The sequence below is a fragment of the Hemitrygon akajei genome, unplaced genomic scaffold, assembly GCF_048418815.1.
Source record: "Hemitrygon akajei unplaced genomic scaffold, sHemAka1.3 Scf000080, whole genome shotgun sequence".
Taxonomy (NCBI): domain Eukaryota; kingdom Metazoa; phylum Chordata; class Chondrichthyes; order Myliobatiformes; family Dasyatidae; genus Hemitrygon; species Hemitrygon akajei.
In genome coordinates, this window is record NW_027331966.1 from 1,400,560 (window position 1) to 1,423,490 (window position 22,931).

Below are 22,931 nucleotides of genomic sequence, written 5' to 3' on the forward strand. Positions count from 1 at the left end.
TGACAAGTAGCAATGGGAGTAACCTCAGGGAATGTCACTAAGCACGGGACTCGAGTCCAAGAAACAGCCTCTCACCATCACACTCTGCCTCCTACCACCCAGCCATTCCCAGACCCTGGGGCTCTGTAACAAACTCAATGTTAACAGGAAGATTAGTCAGTGATTAAGATGATGTGAGAATTGTGGCCTCCTGAAAGGACACGTGAGCTGAACTGCCTGATCCAGTGGACCACATCCACCCTCGTTGACAACGTAATTTACCCCTTGCCCACCCACCCAGGTCATGTTACTTCTGATCACCCACAGTACCCAAACCACCCTCCGTCCCCCCAGTGGCCCCACACCCTTCTGACCATTCACACCACACCGACACATAGACAGGCCCCCTTCACCCACATCCACCCTCCCAGCTTGGGGAACCAGAGCAAACTGATCCCGCAATCCTGTCTCAGTGCAGAACTAAAACCAGGGATGCAAGACTGGTGAGCCTGGAGCCTCCAGCTGTCTCAGTCCCGGCCCTTTCCCACTGCCACCGATCCTCGATTTACACAAACCCGAGATTAACACCTTCCTCACCGCCACCTGAACAGGAGAAACACCCGCATCAGCTGGGGTTGAGCTGCAGTTGGTCCCCGTATGTGTTAAAACTCCCCGCTGTCGGATATGGAGACCAGAATCGTACACGGTAAAACCATATAACAATTACAGCACGGAAACAGGCCATCTCAGCCCTTCTAGTCTGTGCCGAACGCTCACTCTCACCGAGTCCCACTGACCTGCACTCAGCCCATAATCCTCCATTCCTTTCCTGTCTGTATACCTATCCAATTTTTTTAAAATGACAAAATCGAACCTGTCTCTACCACTTCCATTGGAAGCTCGTTCCACACAGTTTCCACTCTCTGAGTAAAGAAGTTACCTCTCGTGTTACCCCTAAACTTTTGCCCCTTAACTCTCAACTCATGTCCTCTTGTTTGAATCTCCCGTACACTCAATGGAAAAAGCCTATCCACGTCAACTCTGTCAATCCATCATAATTTTAAATACTTCTGTCAAGTTCCCCCCTCAAACTTCTACTCTCCAAAGAATAAATACCTAACTTGTTCAACCTTTCTCTGTAACTTGGGTGCTGAAACCCAGGTAACATTCTAATAAATCTCCTCTGTACTCTGTTGACATCTTACGTATAATTTGGTGACCAGAACTGTATACAATACTCCAAATCGGTCCTCACCAATGCCTTGTACAATTTTAACATTACATCACAACTCCTATACTCAATGCTCTGATTTATAAAGGCCAGCATACCAAAAGCTTTCTTCAGCACCACGTGAGATTCCACCTTCATGGAAATATGCAACCTTATTCCTAGATTTCCTCACACTGTCTACAAGCTTTCTTTATTTGTGAACTAACCTCCTCTCTCCTAGTCTCTTCAATTTGATTCCCAACCCCCAACCATTCTAGTTTAAAGTCTCCCCAGTAGCCTTCACAGATCTCCCCGCCAGGATATTGGTCCACCTCGGTTTCAAGTGCAACCCGTCCTTTTTGTACAGGTCACACCTGCCCCAAAAGAAGTCCCAATGATCCAGAATCTTGAATCCCTGCCCCCTGCTCCAATCCCTCAGCCACGCATTTATCCTCCACCTCATTCCATTACTACTCTCACTGTCACGTGGCACAGGCAGTAATCCCGAGGTTACTACCTTTGCGGACCTTCTTCTGAAATCCCTTCCTAACTCCCTATATTCTCCTTTCAGGACCTCTTCCCTTTTCCTACCTATGTCATTGGTACCTATATGTACCACGACCTCTGGCTCCTCACCCTCCCACTTCAGGATATCATGGACGTGATCAGAAACATCGCGGACCCTGGCACCAGGGAGGCAAACTACCATCCGGGTCTCCTGACTGCGTACACAGGATCGCCTATCTGACTCCCTAACTATCGAGTCCCCTATTGCTACTGCCTTCCTCTTCCTTTCCCTACACTTCTGAGCTTCAGGGCCGGACTCTGTGCCGGAGGCATGGCCGCTGTTGTTTCCCCCAGGTAGGCTGCCCCCCCCCCCCAACAGTACTCAAACAGGAGTACTTATTGTCAAGGGGTACAGCCACTGGGGTACTCTCTAGTACCTGACTCTTCCTGTTCCCCCTCCGAACCGTGACCCACCTGTCTGCCTCCTGTGGCCCTGGTGTGACCACCTGTCTGTAACTCCTCTCTATCACCTCCTCGCTCTCCCTGACCAGACGAAGGTCATCGAGCTGCAGCTCCAGTTCCCTAACACAGTCCCTTAGGAACTGCAGCTCGGCGCACCTGGCGCAGATGTGAACATCCGGGAGGCTGGGAGACTCTGGGACCTCCCACATCCGACACCGAGAACAACAAGCTGCCCTCACACTCATCATTTCCAGCATGGAACCGTAATCCCACGGTGGATTTGTTCGGTGACTTGTGAACATTCATGATTAATGACCCTGCAACTGGGGACTGAATAAATAGTTCGTCTAACAATTCAAATCATATACACCAATCTCCTTGCCTTTCTCCCTCACCCCAAGCTACTTACCCCATTTCCCTCACCACACCCTCCTCACAGTTTCTCTTCCTCATAGGGCCCTCTACTCCAGCTCTCCCTTCTTGCTCCCTCTCAATCATCCTTGCTTCGTCCCCACCTCTCCCCTCCCCCTTCCTTCTTCTTTATCCACCTGTTACACTGCTACTCAACCAGTCTTCCACTCTCTTTCACCCCTTTCCTCACACTCTGCTTCTCTATCACCACTCTCTCTGCTCCTCTATTAACAAATCGTACTCCTCTCTCGTCTCTCTTCATCTCTTCACTCTCTCATGCCTCTCTTCATTTCTCTCACACTCTCTCCCCTTCTAGCCATCTGTTTCTCTTACTCTTCCATTCTCTCTCCCATCCCACAATCCCTGTCCCTACCCCTATCACCCGCCACCTCACTCTCAATCTCAGTCACTCACTGCCTTCCCATCTCCATCTCCTCCTCTCTCACGCACCCTCACACCTCAATCAAACTTGTCTCTCTCACTCAGTCACCTCCACCACTCTGTAACCTCCCCCATTTCCAGCTCTCTCACTCTCTATCTCTCTCCCTACATCCCATCCTCCCCCCCCCCCCCTCAAACACTCTCCCTGCTGGCTCCCGTATCCCACACTGTCTTCCCCTCCTTCTCACCCTCTAAATCTACCACTCACTCTATGCATTCTCCCTCTTCGCCCTCTGTCACTCCTCCTCCTCCCCCTCTCTCCCGTCACACCACACGCTCTCCACCTCATCCCATACAGTGGTATGCGAACGGCTGGGCACCACTGGTCAAACTTTCTGTTACTGTGAATAAGTGAGTAGAAGGTGAACTGGTCTCGAAAAGTCATAAAGTTAAAGATGAAACATTCTTCAACATTTTAAGCAAGTTAGTGTATTATTTCTGTTTTGTACAATTTTAGAGTGGGGGAAAAAGGAAAGGAGCACCATGGAAAAGTTTGGGCAGCCCAAGTGATTTGAGCTCTCAGATAACTTTTACCAAGGTCTCAGGCCTGAGTTAGCTTGTTAGGACAATGGCTTGTTCACAGTCATCGTTAGGACAGGCCAGGTTATGCAAATCACAAAGCTTTATAAATACCCTGACTCCTCAAACCTTGTCCCAACAATCAGCAGCCATGGGCTCCTCTCAGCAGCTGCCTAGCACTCTGAAAGTTAAAGTAATGGATGCCCACATAGCAGGAGAAGGCTATAAGAAGATAGCAAAGTGTTTTCAGGTAGCCGTTTCCTCAGTTCGTAATGTAATTAAGAAATGGCAGTTAACAGGAACGGTGGAGGTCAAGTTGATGTCTGGAAGACCAAGAAAACTTTCCGAGAGAACTAATCGTTGGATTGCTAGAAAGACAAATCAAAACCCCCATTTGACTGTAAAAAGACCTTCAGGAAGATTTAGCAGACTCTGGAGTGGTGGTGCACTGTTCTATTGTGCAGCGACACCTGCACAAACATGACCTTCACGTAAGAGTCATCAGAAGTAAACCTTTCCTGCGTCCTCACCACAAAAATCAGCGTCAGATATTTTTCTGATATTGAAGGAGAGGTTGTTTTCTTGACACCAGACAGATGTTGTTCAGAGCTCAGATAGAGTCAGCATCAAATGTTTGAGCCTGGTGCGATGAATGTGTTGAGCTGTGGAAATCACAATGCAAGAAGCATCGTAGCAAAGCCAGATGAGCCCAGGGCATGGAATTATGATATCGTAGGCATTACTGGGAATTGGTTGCACCCAACAGTCTGAGGGATATAGAGGAACAAATTTGTAGAGAGATCACAGACTATACCAAGAAACAAAAGTTGATATAGTAAGTGATTTTAACTTTCCATATATTGACTGGGACTCCCATACTGTAAAAGGACTAGATGGGGTAGAGTTTGTCAAATGCTCCTTAATCAGTACGTAAAACATCCGGCGTAGAAGTGTGCAATAAGCTGTTGGGAAACGATCCAGGGCTGGTGACAGAAATTAGTGAATGGCAACACTTTGTGTCCAGTGATCATAATGCCATGAGATTCCAAGTAAGTACCGAAAAACAGAGATCTGGACCTCTCTTGAGATTCTAAATTGGAGCAAGATCAATTTTTATGGTATTTGCAAGGATTTGACAAGTGTGGACTGGGACAGGCTGTTTTCTGGCAAAGGAGTACTTGGTGAGTGGGGGTTCTTCAGAAGTGAAAATTTGAGGGTGTAGAGTTTGTATGTGCCTACCAAAATAAAAGTTGAAAGGTAACTGGTGCAAGGAACCTTTGTTTTCAAGAGATATCGAGGCCCCGGATATTTTGTTCCTCTAAATTCCTCAGGGTGTTACCAAGACACATTAATGACTACAATATCATACTTCCACACCCTGAGCTCATCTGACTCTCTTTAGTTGTCTTCTGTTGGTTTCCAAAAGCTTCCCAATGTTTTTTGCTCTATTATTTGTCCTCTCTTTGGCTTTTATGTTGGGTTTTCAGCCACGGTTGTGTCCTCCTGCCTTTCCAATGCTTCCACTTCTTTGGGATGTATCGATCACTCAGCTCCCGAGTTGCTCCCAGAAACTCCAGCCATTGCTGCTCCATCGTCACTCCTACCAGATTCCCCTTCCAGTCAGGTTTGGCCAGCTTCTCTGTCACAGAAACATGGAGAAGGTCAGAACAGAAACATGCCCACTCTGGACGATCAGAATGGTAATCTATACAGGAGACAAAATAGATGGGGAAGGTTTTAAATAGTAGTTTTGCATCCACATTTACTCAGGAGGTGGACACAGAGTCTATAGAAGTGAGGCAAAGCAGCATCAACTTCATGGACCCTGTACAGATTACAGAGGTGGAGGTGTTTGCTGCCTTAAGGCAAATTAGCATGGATCAATCCCCAGAGCCTGACAAGTTGTTCCCTGGGACCCTGCGGAAGACAAGTGCAGATATTGTCGGGGTCCAAGTAGAGATATTGAAATAATCCTTAGTGACAGGTGAGGTACTGGAGGATTGGAGGACAGACAATGTTGTTCTGCTGTTCAAGAAAGGCTCTAAAAATAAACTAGGAAATTGTACATTAGTGAGCTTGACATCAGTAGTGGGAAAGTTATTGGAGCGTATGTGCAGGAACTGGAAATATAAGTATTTGGATTAATGTGGACTGATTCAGTTTTGGCAGTATGGCTTTGTGCATGGTAGGTCATGTCTAACCAGTCTTACAGAGTCTCTCGAGGAAGTTATCAGGGAAGTGGATGAAGGCAAGGCAGTGGATGTTGTCTACATGGACTTTAGCAAGGCACTTGACAAAGTCTCATATGGGAGGTGGGTCAAGAAGGTTCGGTCACTCAGCATTAAAGATGAGATAGTAAATTGGATGAGACACTGTCTTTGGGAGAAGCCAGAGTGTGGTAGCAAATGGTTGCCTCTCTGACTGGAGGCCTGTGTCTAGTGGTTGCCACAGGGATCAGTGCTGGATCTTTTGTTGTTTGTCATCTATATCAGTGATCTGGATGATAGTGTGATTAACTGGATCGGCAAATTTGTGGGTGACACCAAGACTGGTGGTGTAGTGGACAGTGAGGAAGACTATCATGGCTTGCAGTGTGATCTGGACCATGTGGGAAAATGGTTTTAGAAATGGAAAATGGAATTTAATGCAGACCAGTGTGAGTTGTTGCACTTTGGAATGACCTACCAGGGGAGGTCTTTCACAGTGACTGGTCGGGCACAGAGGAGTGTTGTGGAAGAAAGGGACCTGGGAATACAAGTCCTTAATTCACTGAAAGTGGTCTCACAGTTAGATAGAGACGGAAGGAAAGATTTTAGCTCACTGGCCTTCATGAACCAAATATTGACAATAGATGGATGTTATGTTGACTTGTAGAAGACATTGGTGAGGCCTAATTTGGAGTATTGAGTGAAGTTTTGGTCACCTACCTACAGGAAAGACGTAAAAGAGGTTCAGAGAAAATTCACAATGATGTTGCCAGGTCTGGAGGACTTGGGTTATAAGGAAAGATTGAACGGGTCAGGACTTTATTCCTTGGAATGTAGCAGATTGAGGGGAGATTTGACTGTGATAGAGGGGCATAGATAGTGTAAACGCAAGCTGGCTTTCTCCACTGAGTTTGGGTGGGACGACAACCAGAGGCCAGGGGTTAAGGGTGAAAGGTGAAATGTTAAGGAGAACATGAGGGGAAACTTCTTCACACAGACGGTTATTCGGCTGTGGAATGAGCAGCCAGCATGAGTGGTGCATGCGAGCTCGATTTCAACATTCAAGAGGTTTGTGTTGGTACCTGGATGGTAGAGGTGTGGGAGTGGGCTGTTTAAATAGTTCAGCATAAACTAGAAGGCCCAAAGGACCTGTTTCTGTGTTCAACACGAGTGAGTCTGCAGATGCTAGAAATAGATAAAAAAACACGAAATGCTAGCAGAACTCAGCAGGCCAGACAGCATCTATGGGAGGAGGTAGTGACGACGTTTCGGGCCGAAACCCTTCATCAGGAGTGAAGTAACGTGGGATGGTCGGTGGGGGATAAGAAGTGGGGGGAGGGATAAAGTAGAGAGCTGGGAAGTAATAGGCTGGAGGGAAATGGGCTGGGGGAAGGTGGAGAATTATGGGAAATAAAAGAGAAAGAAAGGTAGGGCTGGGGGGAGAGATTATAGTGGGGGGGGGGGGGAAGAGAGAGAAAGAGAACCAGACTAAAATAATAGATAGGGATGGGGGTAAGGGTGGGGGCAGGGGTATCAACGGAGGTCAGTGAGTTGGATGTTCATGCAGGCAGGAAGAAGGCTACCTAGGCGGGAGATAAGGTATTGCTCCATTGACCTATGTGTGGCCTCATCTTGACGGTAGAGGAGGCCACGGACAGACATGAAAGGACTGTCTGGGGCCTGGGATGGTGGTGAGGGAAGAAGTGTGGGGGCAAGTGTCGCACTTCTTCCTTTTGCAGGGATGAGTGCCTGGAGGGAGGTCCGTGGGGAGGGATGGGGGGGATGAATGGACAAGGGAGTCGCGTAGGGAGCGATCCCTGCGGAAAGCCGAGCGTGGGGGGGAGGGGAAGATGTGGTCGGTGGTGGCATCACTGAGGAGGTGGTGGAAGTTACGTTGGATCTGTAGGCTGGTAGGGTGATAGGTGAGGACCAGGGGGACTCTATCCCTGGTGGGCTGGTGGGGGGATGGGGTGAGGGCAGAGGTGCGTGAAATATGGGAGACGCGATGGAGGACAGAGTTGATAGTCGACGAAGGGAAGCCCCTTTCTTTAAAAAAGGAAGACATCTCCTTTGTCCTAGAATGAAAGGCCTCATCCTGAGAGCAGATGCGGCGGAGGCAGAGGAATTGAGAGAAAGGGATAGCATTGTTGAAGGAGACAGGGTGGGAGGAGGAATAGTCTTGGTAGCTGTGGGAGTTAGTAGGTTTGTAGTAGACGTCGGTGGATAGGGTGTCTCCAGAGATAGAAACAGAAAGATCTCGAAAGGGGAGGGAGGTGTCGGAAATAGACCAGGTGAATTTGAGGGTGGGGTGAAAGTTGGAGGCGAAGTTAATGAAGTCCCAGGCCCCAGGCAGTCCTTTCAAGTGAGGCACCCCTTCACCTGCGAGTCAACTGGGGTGATATACTGTATCCGGTTCTCTTGATGTGGCCATTTATACATTTGGGAGACCCACCGCAGACTGGGAGACAGTTTCGCCGAACACCGGCCCTCGGTCCTCCAGCAATGGCGGGATCTCCCTGTGGCCACACACTTCAATTCCACAGACCACTCCCACTCCGACATGTCTGTCCGTGGCCTCCTCTACCGTCAAGATGAGGCCACACGCAGGTCGATGGAGCAATACCTTATCTCCCGCCTGGGTAGCCTCCTTCCTGCCGGCATGAATGTCCAATTCACTGACCTCCGTTGATACCCCTGCCCCCCACCCTTACCCCCATCCCTATCTATTATTTTAGTCTGTTTCTGTGTTGTACATTTCTAGAAGAACCCGAAATATTACAAAAATTCACTCTAAGCCCTCTTAACAGCTGTGCGAACCAACCATTCATCTCAGCAGGAATTTTTTATATGGCGTTAAAACTGTGGGACTTCAAGTTAATAATACATAAAAGAAAATCCCAGATGCACATCAAGAAAGACTATTTGCGTGAGACTGTATCATTTACTGTGGGACCAGGCACCCATGCAGCTCAGCAAGAGAAGGGAATAATACCAATGGAGAGTCAAACTGAGCGAGGGTACAAATTGGAGATGGCAGAAATGCTCCATTCTTATAAAGACAGGAAGAGCATCAGGGAATTGATGGTCATTCCAGATACCAGCACTCTGCCCAGTCATGAGATGATTTCTCTGTCCAGTCAGGAGATGATTTCTCTGTCCAACTTGGGTAGAACTTCACTGTAACAGTGTGATACCAGATAAAACCTTGGCAACTCAAGTAATCTCATCCAAAATGTTGTCCTAACCCCATTGATGGATTTTGTAAATCTTTTTACAGGTTAAAAACGAGAAGGAATTTGTCTCCAGCAATCTCAAACACAGCACGCCAGTTTTGCTGTTTCTGTCTAGATATTTAACAAGTGGAGAAGTGATTCAATCGACCTTCCTTCCTGCTCAGACAGTGGGGAGGGATTCACTTGGTCATTTGACGAACTGGCACGCCCGTCATTTTACACAGGAGAAAGGCCATTCACCTGGTCAGACAGTCGGAATGGTTTCACTTGGCTATCACAATTGAAGGTACATCAGCAAGTTCACACTGGGCAAGGCCATTCACCTGTTCTGTGTGTGAGAAAGGATTCAGTCAGTCTTCCCACCTGCGGACACAACAGTCAGTTCACACCAGGCAGAGGCTGGTCATCTGCTGAATTTCTGGGAAAGGATTCACTCAGTCATCTGACCTAATGGCTCACCAGCGAGTTCACACTGGGGAGAGGCCATTCATCTGCTCAGTCTGTGAGAAGAGATTCACTCACTCTTCCACCCTGTGGAAACACCAGCGAGTTCACACTGGGGAGAAGCCGTTCATCTGCTCAATCTGTGGGAAGAGATTCACTGAGTCATCCACCCTACTGGTACATCAGCGAGTTCACACTGGGGAGAAGCCATTCACCTGCTCAGAATGTGGGAAGAGATTCACGCAGTTAACCCACCTACAGAGTCATCAGCGAGTTCACACTGGGGAGAGGCCATTCACCTGCTCAGAATGTGGGAAAGGATTCACTGAGTTATCCAGCCTACAGAGACATCAGCGAGTTCACACTGGGGAGAAGCCATTCACCTGCTCAGAATGTGGGAAGAGATTCACTCAGTCATCCACCCTGCAGAGTCACCATCGAGTTCACACTGGGGAGAGGCCATTCACCTGCTCAGAATGTGGGAAGAGATTCACTCGCTCTTCCAGCCTACAGAGACATGGGCAAGTTCACACTGGGGAGAAGCCGTTCATCTGCTGAGAATATGGGAAGGGATTCCCTCAGTCATCCCAACTACTGGCACACCAGTCAATTCACAATGGGGAGTGGCCATTGTTATGAATCTCTCAGTTTTGTTTGTTGTGGACTATCATTTTAAGAGACAGAGAGAGAGAGAGAGATTAAAAAGGTGAATCAGTCTGACTTGCAGCTTGTTTAGTTTTAACCGAGGACACAGACACTCAGAGTCAGATGGAGATGAAGGAAGAAAAATGGAAGGATCGAAACCAGGGAAATAGGTGCCAAGGGTCACTGTTTGGAATTTTCCTGTGCCCACAAGGGTGGGTTAATTATCGATTCACCGTACATCGAATGTGTGGTTGTCACCTCGTTTGATCCATAGGAATGGATCTGATTTGGGGTATCCAATGAAGACCACTGAGGTTTTAACCCTTGCCTGGGTGTGGTGTGGTAATTCACTTGATGATACCTCCTGTGACAAGTCACTTTCGGTGATAATTCGTATGTGGATTTGGAACGACAACAGATAAAATCTACAGCGACTGTTCTCTCGTTTTACCACAATGGAACCTGTGGAATTCAACATAATTGCCTTCTCTCGACATTTACCCTGGATTACAAATAACTCTCTCATCACCTATTCTGTGGATGAACTGAACTTTCATACTTTACCATCTCAAGACTCCAAGCCTTGTTTCCCCCGAGCTCAATAGTTTGGGAGTTATATTTACACACATTTATAAACTTAACACTGTTAACTTCTGTTTATCTTCCTTAAGTTACTATATTATAAGTAGATTATATTAAAGATAGTTTTAGCATCAAAAACAGACTCCAGATGTAGTCTATTGCTGCTGGTTCGTTTCTAAAGCGTTACAATTCAGAATAAAATTGGGGCCTGCGTCCAGAATATGAACAGATTTGGGGGTGTATTGATTAATTATTGATTTCATTGGGGAAATTCCTTTTGATTTATTTGTTTGTAGAAAATCAGCAGCAATGGATGTTGATCGATGTCAGGAAGCACCAACCTCTGAGGCATTAGAAGATGTATTGAGTTGTTGAGTCTTGCTAGAAGGTTAAAACTTGCTACGGTGAAATCGACAATAAGGAGGGCACAGATGCAGAGGATAATAGCTGAACATTATGTATCTGAGGGTGTGTTTAAAGTGGAGGAGTTAGAGGTGTTTCCTGAAAGTAAACCTAGTGAGCTTGAGCTCCAGTACAAATGAGAAAAATTAAAGCTGGAGGCTGCGGAAAGGCAGAGGCAGTTTGAGGCTAGAGAGGCAGAAAAACAGAGGGAGGAAGCAGAAAGGCAGAGGCTGTTCGAGCTGGAAAAGATAGAGAGATTGCAGCAAAGGGGTCGAGTGTTAGACACTAGTGATAAGTTGAGGCCAGTCAGGAAATTAAATTGGTACCTCCATTTGACGAGGCAGAGGTTGATAAATACTTTCAGCATTTTGAGAAGGTTGCTCAGAGTTTAAAGTGGCCAAGAGAGGGTTGGTGTATTCTCTTACAAAGTGTAAATCAGGGGAAGGCTTAGCAAGCCGATTCTGCTTTGACAGTTGGTGAAGCAGCTGATTATAGAACATAGAATAGTACAGCACAGTACAGGCCCTTCGGCCCACAATGTTGTGCCGACCCTCAAACCTTGCCTCCCATATAACCCTCCACCTTAAATTCCTCCATATACCTGTCTAGTAGTCTCTTAAACTTCACTAGTGTATCTGCCTCCACCACTGACTCAGACAGTGCATTCCACGTACTAACCACTCTCTGAGTGAAAAACCTTCCTCTAATATCCCCCTTGAACTTCCCTCCCTTTACCTTAAAGCCATGTCCTCTTGTACTGAGCAGTAGTGCCCTGGGGAAGAGGCGCTGGCTGTCCACTCTGTCTATTCCTCTTAGTATCTTGTACACCTCTATCATGTCTCCTCTCATCCTCCTTCTCTCCAAAGAGTAAAGCCCTAGCTCCCTTAATCTCTGATCATAATCCATACTCTTTAAACCAGGCAGCATCCTGGTAAATCTCCTCTGTACACTTTCCAATGCTTCCACATCCTTCCTATAGTGAGGCGACAAGAACTGGACACAGTACTCCAAGTGTGGCCTAACTAGAGTTTTATAGAGCTGCATCGTTACATCGCGTCTCTTAAACTCGATCCCTCGAGTTATGAAGAGTTTCAAAAGATATAAAGACTTTGAAAGAGTTCAGAGAAAATTCGCAAGGATGTTGCCAGGTCTGGAGGACTTGGGTTATAAGGAGAGATTGTACAGGTCAGGACTTTATTCCTTGGAATGTTAGAGACTGAGGTCAGATTTCATTGTGATAGAGGGGCATAGACAGTGTAAATGCAAGCTGGCTTTTTCCACTGAGTTTGGGTGGGACTGCAACCAGTTGCCAGGGGTTAATGGTGAAAGGTGAAATGTTAAGGGGAATATGAGGAGAAACTTCTTCACACAGACGGTCATCTGGGTGTGGAATGAGCAGCCAGCACAAGTGGTGCATGCAAGCTCGATTTCAACATTTAAGAGGTTTGTATAGATATCTGGATGGTAGGGATATGGGAACAGAAAGTTTAAATAGCTTGGCACCATCTAGATGGGCCAAAGGGCCTGTTTCTGTGTTGAATTTTTCTACACAGAACCTTAAATAATACTAATATTCACTCTAATTCATGTTAGCAGCTGTGCAGACCAACCATACATCTGAGTTGGAGATATCTGCATGGCGTTAAAGTTGTGATACTTTAAGTTAACAGTACATAACAGAAAATCCCATCTGCACGTTAACAAAGGCTATTTGCATCAGAGTGTTCAGTTACTGTGGGGACAGGCACCCATGCAGCTCAGTGGGAACAGGGAATAATACCAATGGAGAGAGTCAAACTGAGCCAGGTCACAGACTGGAGATGGCAGAAATGCCCCATTTTTATGGAGACAGGAAGAGCATCAGACAGTTTGATGGTCATTCCAGATACCAGCACTCTGCCCAGTCAGGAGATGATTTCTCTCTCCAACTTGGCTTCAACCTCATTGTAACAGTGTGATGTCAGATCACACATTGGCAACTCAAGTGATCTCATCTGAAATGTTGTCCTTCACCCACTGATGGATTTTGTATATCTTTTTACAGGTTAAATCTGACAATGAATTTGTCTATGGGAATTCAAACGCAACACACCAGTTTTGTTGTCTCTGTCTGGATATTTAAGAAGTGGAGCAAGGGATCCAGACTTTGGGGAGGGATTTACTCGGTCATCTGACTGACTGGCACGCACGTCATTTTACATAGAGGAGAGACCATTAACCTGCTCAGACAATGGGAATGAATTCACTTGGTCATCTCATCTGAAGGTACATCAGCGAGTTCACACTGGGGAGCGGCCATTCACCTGCTTGGACTGTGAGAAGAGATTCACTCACTCTTCCACCATATGGAAACATCAGCGAGTTCACACTGGGGAGAGGCCGTTTAAATGCTCAGACTGTGGGAAGGGATTCACTCTGTGATCCTCCCTATTAGCGCACCAGTCAGTTCACACTGGGGACAGGTCGTTCACCTGCTCAGACTATGGGAAGGAATTCACTCAATCATCCAATCTACAGAGTCATCAGCGAGTTCACACTGGGGAGAAGCCGTTCATTTGCTGTGAATGTGGGAAGGCATTCACATGGTCATCTCATCTACTGAAACACCAGCGAGTTCACACTGGTTAGAGGCCGATCACCTGCTCAGACTTCGGGAAGCGATTCTCTCAGTCATCTCCACCAAATGAGCATCACTGAGTTCACACTGGGGAGTGACTGTTCACCTGCTGTGAGTGTGGAAGGGATTCTCTCAGCAATTAACCTTGTGGCACAATTAACCTTGTGGTTCACAATAGGAAGAAAGTTTCAATGAGCTGCATGCTGGATATTTGTCAATCCCCATTGCTGAATGCAATTTCGAGAGTGACTGTCGGTGCTGAACTCTGCAACTATTGCTGCTGCTCACCAAACCCAGTTCTGCATCCTGGTCACTGGGCATGGGAGGAGTTTCTTCAGCTGCATATTCACCTTTAATGAGACTGGAGTTTAATATTCTGGATCTGAGACAAATAAATCAGTTCCATTCTAACCTCTGTCTCCGGTACTTAGTGAATTTATAACATACCTAGTGTACAGTAGAGGGTCAACTCAGTTCAGCTGAACCCTGCCAGTGATTCTGTTCCATGACAGTCCTTTAAATCCTCCCCTGTTGTTCCCCTCTCACTCTCCCTGTGGTGATGGGTTCCAAGCAGTCACCACTGTGGGTGAAGAGGTTTCCCTGAATTTCCTGCAGACTGAAGAAGTCGAGCTGACTGCAGTTCTGTCTGAGATGTTCTTCGCCCCTCTCATCTCTGGGTTGAGGAAGAATGACATTGGGAGTTTACCTCCTTAATCACGGCTCATTTCCAGATTATGGGTCACTTTCCCTGCTTCTAAAGGGTTGTTAGAAAACACCACTGTCCTCTAAAGACTGAAAGCAGAATGGGAAACCATTAGCTGGATGTCCAACGGAGCAGGGTTAGAAACCAGAGGCAGGTCCGCACAGAGCAAAGTTTGAGGCTCGGCGATGATCAGGGTAAAAATGTATGATGAGGAGAAGGGAATCAGCAGTGGCAACAAATGACAGAGTAGCAACATTTGGAAGATGATTGACAGAGAAAATAATTTCGTTGTCTGACTGATGAGACAATACCTGTGAAGAGGTGCTCCACTGGTCGAGGAACGTGTGTGTGTGTGTTGGGAATAGTTTTATCTATTGAGGGAGTTGTTCCTGTTTGTTTATCCTGTAATGTTATATCTGGGTGGTTATTATGGGTTGTCCTATCTGAAATAGTGTATTATCATGTAATTTGTAAGACTTTGACTCTAAAACTGGATCAGGCTTGAATTTATGGTGGCTTTTTGAAGTGATGGAGGTCATTCATAAGTTTGTATTTTAAAGATTTTGGTGAATGATATTTGCCATTTGATTGTACTTTTGTAAGTAATTGGACTGAGTTAAACTGCTGCAGGATCCTGGATTGTGTTGGATTGTGTCTGGTTTCTCTTGGCATTTTGTGCACTTACTGCCTTGTTTGTTTGTATTTCATGTATTTTTGATTTTTTTTAACATTTTGTTAACCACCTTGTCCTGTATTTCTGTAAGGAATGTCTCTCTTTCTGGGAACAGGTTTCCAACTCTCAGTTAGGTGCTCGATGCTTCCTTGTCACTATCTAGTCTGCTCAGATCGTTGGGATGTCTCCCATGGAGGGTCATACTCATTCCACTGGTTAATGTTTTCTTCCATAGTGATGACTCATTTTTCTGAGTTGGCCACTCATTTAAGTTTTCTGGTCTGTATTTCTTATCACGATTGCATATCCACACATGGAGTGCTGAATCCAGTTCATGTTTGTTGAAAATATATACTTAGAAGTTTCATTTGACTGTTGTGTGATTTTTTTTCATGTGTATGATTTATCTTCCTCCTTCTGTCCAAAGTCTAAGTGGGTTTGAGTGTAAATAGTCTTTTCTAAAGTTGCTATTTATCTTTGTAAATTTGCTGATTGAAATGGAACCAAGATATTTTTATTAAAGAAAAATCAATGTCGGTATTGATGAAGGTGTTTATTGCATTTGTTGTATTTGTTAACTATTGTGCTCTGTTTGACAGGGTTTTTTTTTAAGCCTTGAACTAAATTTTGTCAAAGGTTTTCCCAGATACGTGGGAATCAAGAGTCCCGATGCAGGGTCTTGGCCGGAAATTTTGATTCCCATCCATAGATGCTGCCTGACCTGCTGAGCTTCTCCAGCACTTTGTGTGAATTTCTCTAGCATTAGCAGGTCCTCTTGTTTCCCAGATACTTATATATTTCTTGAAAGAATAAGCGAAGAACAAGCTGCTATTGGGGTTGCGTGGCTCTATTGGTAACATATTAAATAAAATCATTGGAAAGAGGTGGCATGGGGTTGGAAGGTGTAGAATCTCCTTGGGTAGAATTAACGAGCAGCAAATGTAAATAAAATCCCTGATGGGAATTGTATAGAGACCTCCAAACAACAGTAAGTATGTGGTCCACAAATTACATTGGGAGATAGAAAATGCGTGCCAAAAGGGCAATATTACAATGGTCATGGAGGATTGTCATGCTGGTGATTAGGAAAATTAGGATGGTGTTGGTCTCAAGAGGAGGGATTCCTAGAATGCCTAAGGATGTTTTTTTTAGAGCAGCTCGTGGTTGAGCCCACTTGGGGATCAGCTATTCTGGATTGTGTGTTGTAATGAACCTGAATTAATTCGGTCACTTAAGTTCAAGGAAGCCTTAGAGACAAGTTATCTTAATATGATCAAATTCACCCTGACATTAGAGAAGGAGAAACTAAAGTCAGATGTGGAATAAAGAGAATTAGAGATGCACGAGAGAAAAATTGGTCAAAATTGATTTGAAAAGAACACTTGCAGGGTAAAAACAGAACAGCAACGGCTGGAATTTCTGGAAGAAATTCGAAAGGCACAGGATATATACATCAGAAGAAGGAAGTGGAATTCTAAAGGTAAGGTGACAAAACCGTGGCTGATAAGAGAAATCAAAGACAACATGAAAACCAAAGAGAGGGCATAGAGCAAAAATTACTCGGAAGCTAGATGATTGGGAAGCTTTTAAAAACCAACAGAATGCAACTAAAGTAATTAAGAAGGTGAGCTAGCCAGTAATATTCAAGAGGATGCCATATTTTTCTTCAGGTACATATAGTGTTAAAGAGAGGCGGAAGTGGATATCAGACCACTGAAAAATGATGCTGGAGAGGTAGTAATGTGGTGGGGGTGCATGGGAATGGCAGATGAACTGAATAAGTATTGTACATCACTCTTATCACTCTGCCAGGAATACGGAAGTCCCAGATGTCAGTGGTCAGAATGTGTAAAGTAACGTTACTCAGGGGAAGGTTTTTGGGAAACACAAAGGTCTGAAGTTAAATAGTTCACCTGGACCGGATGGTGTACACTCCAGAGATTTGAAAGAGGTGGCTGAGGAGATGTGGAGGTATTAGCAATGAACTTTTGAGAATCGTTAAGGAAATTATATCCTGAGAAGATTCTCCCTTCATTACTCCCATTCTCCCAGTTTCACCTGTCATCTACCACTTCTTTCATCCCTCTCACCCCCACACTTCTTCCTCTGACGTCTCATCTTTTTTTTCCCTGTCCTGATGAAGGGTCTCGGTCCGAAACGTCGACTGTTTACTATTTCCCATATAAGCTGCCTGGCCTCCTAGGTTCATCCAGCATTTTGTGTTTGTGTTGCTTGGATTTCCAGCATCCACAGATTTTCTCCTGTTTTTGATAAAACAAAAGCGGTATCACGTAATATAGCAAGAAAACAGTGGGAAGTTAGAGGATTGGAAATTACATAACCAACAGGAGACAACGAAAAAAAGATGCACAGGAGAGACAAGATGAAAAATTAAAGTAAGTGAGCCAATAATATCAGTTATCAAGAGCTGTTCATACATACAAATAGTAAAAGAGGGCGAGTTGATATTGTACCGCTGGAAGATGATGCTGCCGATCGAGCAAAGAAATAGCGGCCGAACGTAACAAGTATTTTGTGTCATTCTTCACTGTATAAGACTATAAGACATAGGAGCAGAAATTAGGCCTTTCAGCCCATCAAGTCTGTTCTGCCATTCTATCATGGATTATCCCGGTTCTCACTCAACCCCATGCACCTGCCTCCTCGGCATACCCTGTAATGCCCTGACCGATCAGCAAGTTTCTGGATTCTGCCTTAAATGTACCCACAGACGTGGCCCTCACCGCCGTCTGTGTCAGAGAATTCCACAGATTCACTACCCTCTGACTGAATAAGATTCTTTTTAACTAATCTGAAAGGTCGCTCCTCAGTTTTGAGGCTGTGTCCTCTGTTATGGCTACCCACACCATACGAAAAGTCCAGTCCTCATCCACCCTTTCTAGATTTTTCCCACATTCGGTTGGTTTCAGTGAGATTTGCCACCCCACCACCCGCATTCATTAAACTTAGGTCAGTGCAGGAGTACAGGCCCAAGGTTGGCAAACGCTCCTCGTATCTTAACCCCTTCATTCCCGGAATCATCATCTTGAACATCCTCTGGACTCTCTCCGACGACAACACACATTTTCCGAGATATGGGTCCCAAATGCTCTAAGTGTGGCCTACAAGGGTCTTATAAATACCAGCATTATCTCCTTGCTTATATCTTCCACTTTACTCTAAATAAATGCCAGCATTACATTTGCCTTCTTTACACAGGCTCGTCCTGTCAATTAACCTTCTGGGAGTCTTGGCCGAGGACTCATATCTCCTTCTGTACGTCTGTTGTTTGAACCTTCTTCCCAATCTGATAATTGTTCACTATTGTTCATTTTGCCAGAAAGCACCATGGTACATGTCCCAATATTGTATGCCATCTGCCGTATTTTTGCCCATTCTTCACATTTGCCTGTGTCCTGCTGCAATTACATTTCTTCCTCAGCACTACCGACGCCTCCACCTATCTTTCACAAATTTGTCCCATAGCCCGAACTTCGGACGGGGTCCATGTCCGGATTACCTTGGTTGTGTCAATCATGATTTTTCAACAGTGCAAACCAGGAACTAATTCTGACTTTGCTTGTTTTTTGTTTCTCCGATTCGTCCAACCACACAAGTTACTGGTAAAAGGAATCACATATCTAGCATATCCACTTTCCAACCTGACCTGATCATCCGGGGAGACTGACGGCACCAGCGGATCTCCCAAGAATGTATTTACTCATTCAGTCTTCTGGCTTTTAATGGGGAATCCTGCCGGACAGCTCTTCTGGAATTTGAAGAAGGTACACGCAGGTTAGGTTCAGGAGAATCGTTGGATGTTGTGTACTTGGATTTTCAGAAGGCCTTTGAGAAGGTGCCACTCATGAGGCTGTTTAACCAGTTAATATTCAATGACATAAGACCATGAGACCATAATATGCAGGAGTAGAATTAAACCATTTGTTACATCGAGTGTGCTTCGCCATTCCATCATGGCTGATCAAATTTTACTTTCAGCTCCAGTCTTCTGTCTTCCACCCACACCCACTCATGTCCTGAACAATCAGGAATCTGTCACACTGTGCATTAAATGTACAGGAACACTTGAACTCCACAGATCACTGTAGTAAGGAACTCCACTGATTCACCACTCTCTGGCTGAAGGAATTCTTCCTCAATTCTGATTTAAAAGGATTGCCTTCCGTAAAATCCTCTCCACATCCACTCTATCAAGGCCTTTCACTATTCGATAGTTTTCAATGAGGCCACTCCTAGTTTTTCTGAATTCTAGTGAATACAGACCCAAAGCGTTCAAACGTTCTTCAGATGGCACGCCATCCAATCATGGAATCACTTTCGTGAAACTGATTTGAACCATCTCTCCAGTCAAACACATCTAAGACAATGTGCCGAAGACTGCTCATAACACTCCAGGTGAGACTGGTGAGACTTTATAGTGTCCGCATTATCTTCTTGCTTTTCTATTCTGGTTCTCTTGCAATCCACGCTCACATTGCACGCCTTCTTCACCGCAGACTCAACCTGCAAATTCCCCTTTATGGACTGTCACACAGGACCTCCCAGGTCTCTTTCCCCTTGAGATTCTGTTTGTATTTTCTCTCCATATAGAAAAGATTCAGTGCTTTCATTTCTTCTACCAATGTACATGTCCAGTGACGATACTACCTTCCATCCGCCATTTCTTTACACATTCTCCTTATCTATGTAGTGGCTTCTGTAGCCTCTCTACTTACACAAAACTCCCTGCCCATCCACCTATCTTCATATCGTCTGCAAATATTGTAAATAAAAGCGATGAATTCCATCATTGAAATCAATGGCATAAAACGTAAGAAGAATCGGTCCCAACATGGAGCTTAAGAAAATGTGCCAGAAAGAGCTCAATAGTGAACATATAACAAAGGCAACAAACAGATTTGCTGCAAATACATTATATATATTTTTTGCAAAACCAATCTGGAAAAATAGATAAAGAAAAATAACAACTGAAATGCAAATTTTAGAAAACACTACATACACTTGAGCGCACTTACCTCGGACAGAGGCGGAAGAGGAATAACAGACGTAATAAGTTTACACACCAGTCAGATGAAACTTCGAGAGATAACTTTTGATGAAGGAAGACAGGATTTAGCGAGCATGTGGAATTCTGATATGGATACCAGACCAATAAACTTAAATAAAAGTACAATATAGGAAAAAAATGACAAAATTATCACTTTGGAAGAAAGAGTTAACCAATGGAAGAACGTGACCCTCTGTGGAGGACATCTCCATGATCTGAACAGAGTCGATGTCGATAAGGAAACGTCGAAAGTTTGGCTCACAGTTGGAGTCATTTTCCCAGAAACGGTGCAACACAAGGTGGTGAACCCTGAACCAATATAAAATACAGAAGAAAAGAATAACAAATTCAAGCCGACAATGTCACGGGAAAGCAGAAACAATCGATCGTAGCACAGGATCCTGCAGCAGATTAACTCAGTTTGATTACTGATACAGGTGAAATCAGGTGGCAAGCGTCATTCACCAAGTTCTTGCTTTCAAATGCTGACCCATAAAAGGCAGCGTACGTTACTACAGAGAGAACCTGATCCAACAACAACTTATAGCCATTCCAGACACACACAACTTTAGTAAATCAAAATAAATAAAAAAAAACACCGGCAATGTCCTGACTTAAAGGAGAAGATTGAAATGCTATTGCAAATGATCAGGGTATAAGAGCATAAGACAAAACTGCAGGGTGAATGCTATCATGTGGTAGGATTTACCAGAGGGTGGTAGTAGGTAGTGGCCTCTCTAACTGGAGGTCTGCAGTTACAGGTGTACCACAGTACTTCCGTTCATTGCACAACACCGAATCGAGAACAGCTGATCCCGCAGTGGGCTCAACCAGAGCTGGTCGAAAAGCCATCTCGGAGCCATTCCAGAAATCCCCCCTGTTTGGATCTGGCACCAACCTCATTTTCCCAATCTACCTGTATATTGAAATCGCTCATGGTGATCGGAACATTGCCCGCTTGGCATGTATTTTCCATTCCAGAAATTCCCCCTGTTTGGATCTGGCACCAACCTCATTTTCCCAATCTACCTGTATATTGAAATCGCTCATGATGATCGGAACATTGCCCGCTTGGCATGTATTTTCTATCTCCCATTGTCATTTGCAAACCACATTTTTACTCTGGTTTGGACGTCTGTATATAACTCCCATCAGGCTCTTTTCTTTATTTTCGCAGTTTGTTAGTTCTACCCACAATGATTCAACACTATGTCACCTATTTTTTTAATGATTTGATTTCGTTTTGTTTTTACCAACAGAGCCACACCAACCCATCCGCCTATCTGCCTGTCCTCCAAATACAATATGAATCCTGGGACGTTAAGCTCTCAGTTAAAATCTTCTCTCAGCCACTGTTCACTGATGCCCACAACTCCTTATATGCCGATCTGTAACTCTGCTATAAGTTCATCTACCTTATTCCATACACTGTGCGCTTTCAAGTATAACATCTTTAGTCCTGCATTCACCCTTTTCGATTTTGTCCACCTTTTGCATTGCAACATCCTGTTGACTGCATTTTGCCCCATGATCAGCCTCTCTTTGATAAGAAGTCTCTCTACCCACTGGCTCTGTAAACCGACCAGTTCATCATCTGCACGTTCACTTCAGTTCCAATCCTCCGCCAGATTAGCTTAGACCAGGGGTGTCAAACTCATCTTAGGTCACGGGCCGGATTGAGCAAAATGCAGCTTCATGCGGGCCGGATCAGTCGGACGCGTGCGAACGCAGCTTTCGTTGCCTCCGTTTTTTCAGCCTGCTCTCATGAGTCTCACTCTTTGCTATAACTACAAAGTGTTTCACTTTACAAATTCCGTTTCTTATGAAGAAGACTGCGGAGCAAGACTGCCGAATAAACACTAAAAACCCTGAAAACCTGGTACCTGAATAAACTCAGCATTTGCCATATCATACGCCATAGGCGCTTCGATTACTGGGGCCAGCTTTAATAGTAATTAGATATTATCTCGCGGGTCAAAGATAATTCCACCGCGGGCCTTGAGTTTGACATATATGGCTTAGACCCTCCTGAACAAACATTGTCTAGTATACATTGTAGCAAGTGTAATATTCACCATTGGACTCATCCCAATGACTCCATGCATTAGTATAAAACAATTAGACTTACACAGCAATAGACATGTAAATCTCCAGAAAGCCACAATACTAAACAGTTCCAGAATAAGTGTCCTCGGCTATGCACATACAGCAAGTTGGACCAGCTTGAGCTGAAAAAAAACGAAATAAAAATCAGAATGAAAGAGTTCCTTATGCTTGAGATAGACGGGGTTGGTAATGCTGATTAACTCTCAGTACATAAAAATTCTCTCAATGGTGTGTTTCTCACACAACCTCTGGGTTGTCTACCGCGTCTGAACAAGCCCAGCTCCTGATCTTCACATGAGGTTTAACTACTAAGCCCGGCGGAACTATTTCTATTGACAGGATGAGGAGCAAAGGCGGCTCACCATGGCTTCGGACGGATGGGGCTTGTCAGCCGGGGTTGGCACTCATCACGGAGATGGAAAATTCTGTTCTCAAACCTACGACAAAACCCAGTCCTGGGGAAAGCTTCGGTGGCAAACTACGAGGAAAAGTCCGGAGCAAAAGCTACGGGGCAACAACGTGCTCTGCATGTCCCGTTGCAATGGCTTTGCATATTGGCTTGTGTATCAGGGAGACATCTCGGTCGCATCATCCATGGTTCACACTGGCCAGCGGAGGGAGTCAATTATAATGCAAAACCGTAAGTAAGTAAGTAAATTAATGAGTGAATGAATGAATAAATAGATAGATAGATAGATAGATAGATAGATAGAGAGATAGAT

At 45.0% G+C, this 22,931-nt stretch overlaps 1 long non-coding RNA gene across 1 annotated transcript; it reads left to right on the top strand.

Annotated features, from left to right (window-relative positions):
• The first annotated feature begins 9,103 nt into the window (after positions 1-9,103).
• Positions 9,104-15,587, top strand: LOC140722578 (uncharacterized). The gene is made up of 2 exons (XR_012097674.1): positions 9,104-9,255; positions 13,087-15,587. It is a non-coding gene; the product is annotated as an uncharacterized lncRNA (long non-coding RNA).
• The last annotated feature ends 7,344 nt before the right edge of the window (positions 15,588-22,931 follow it).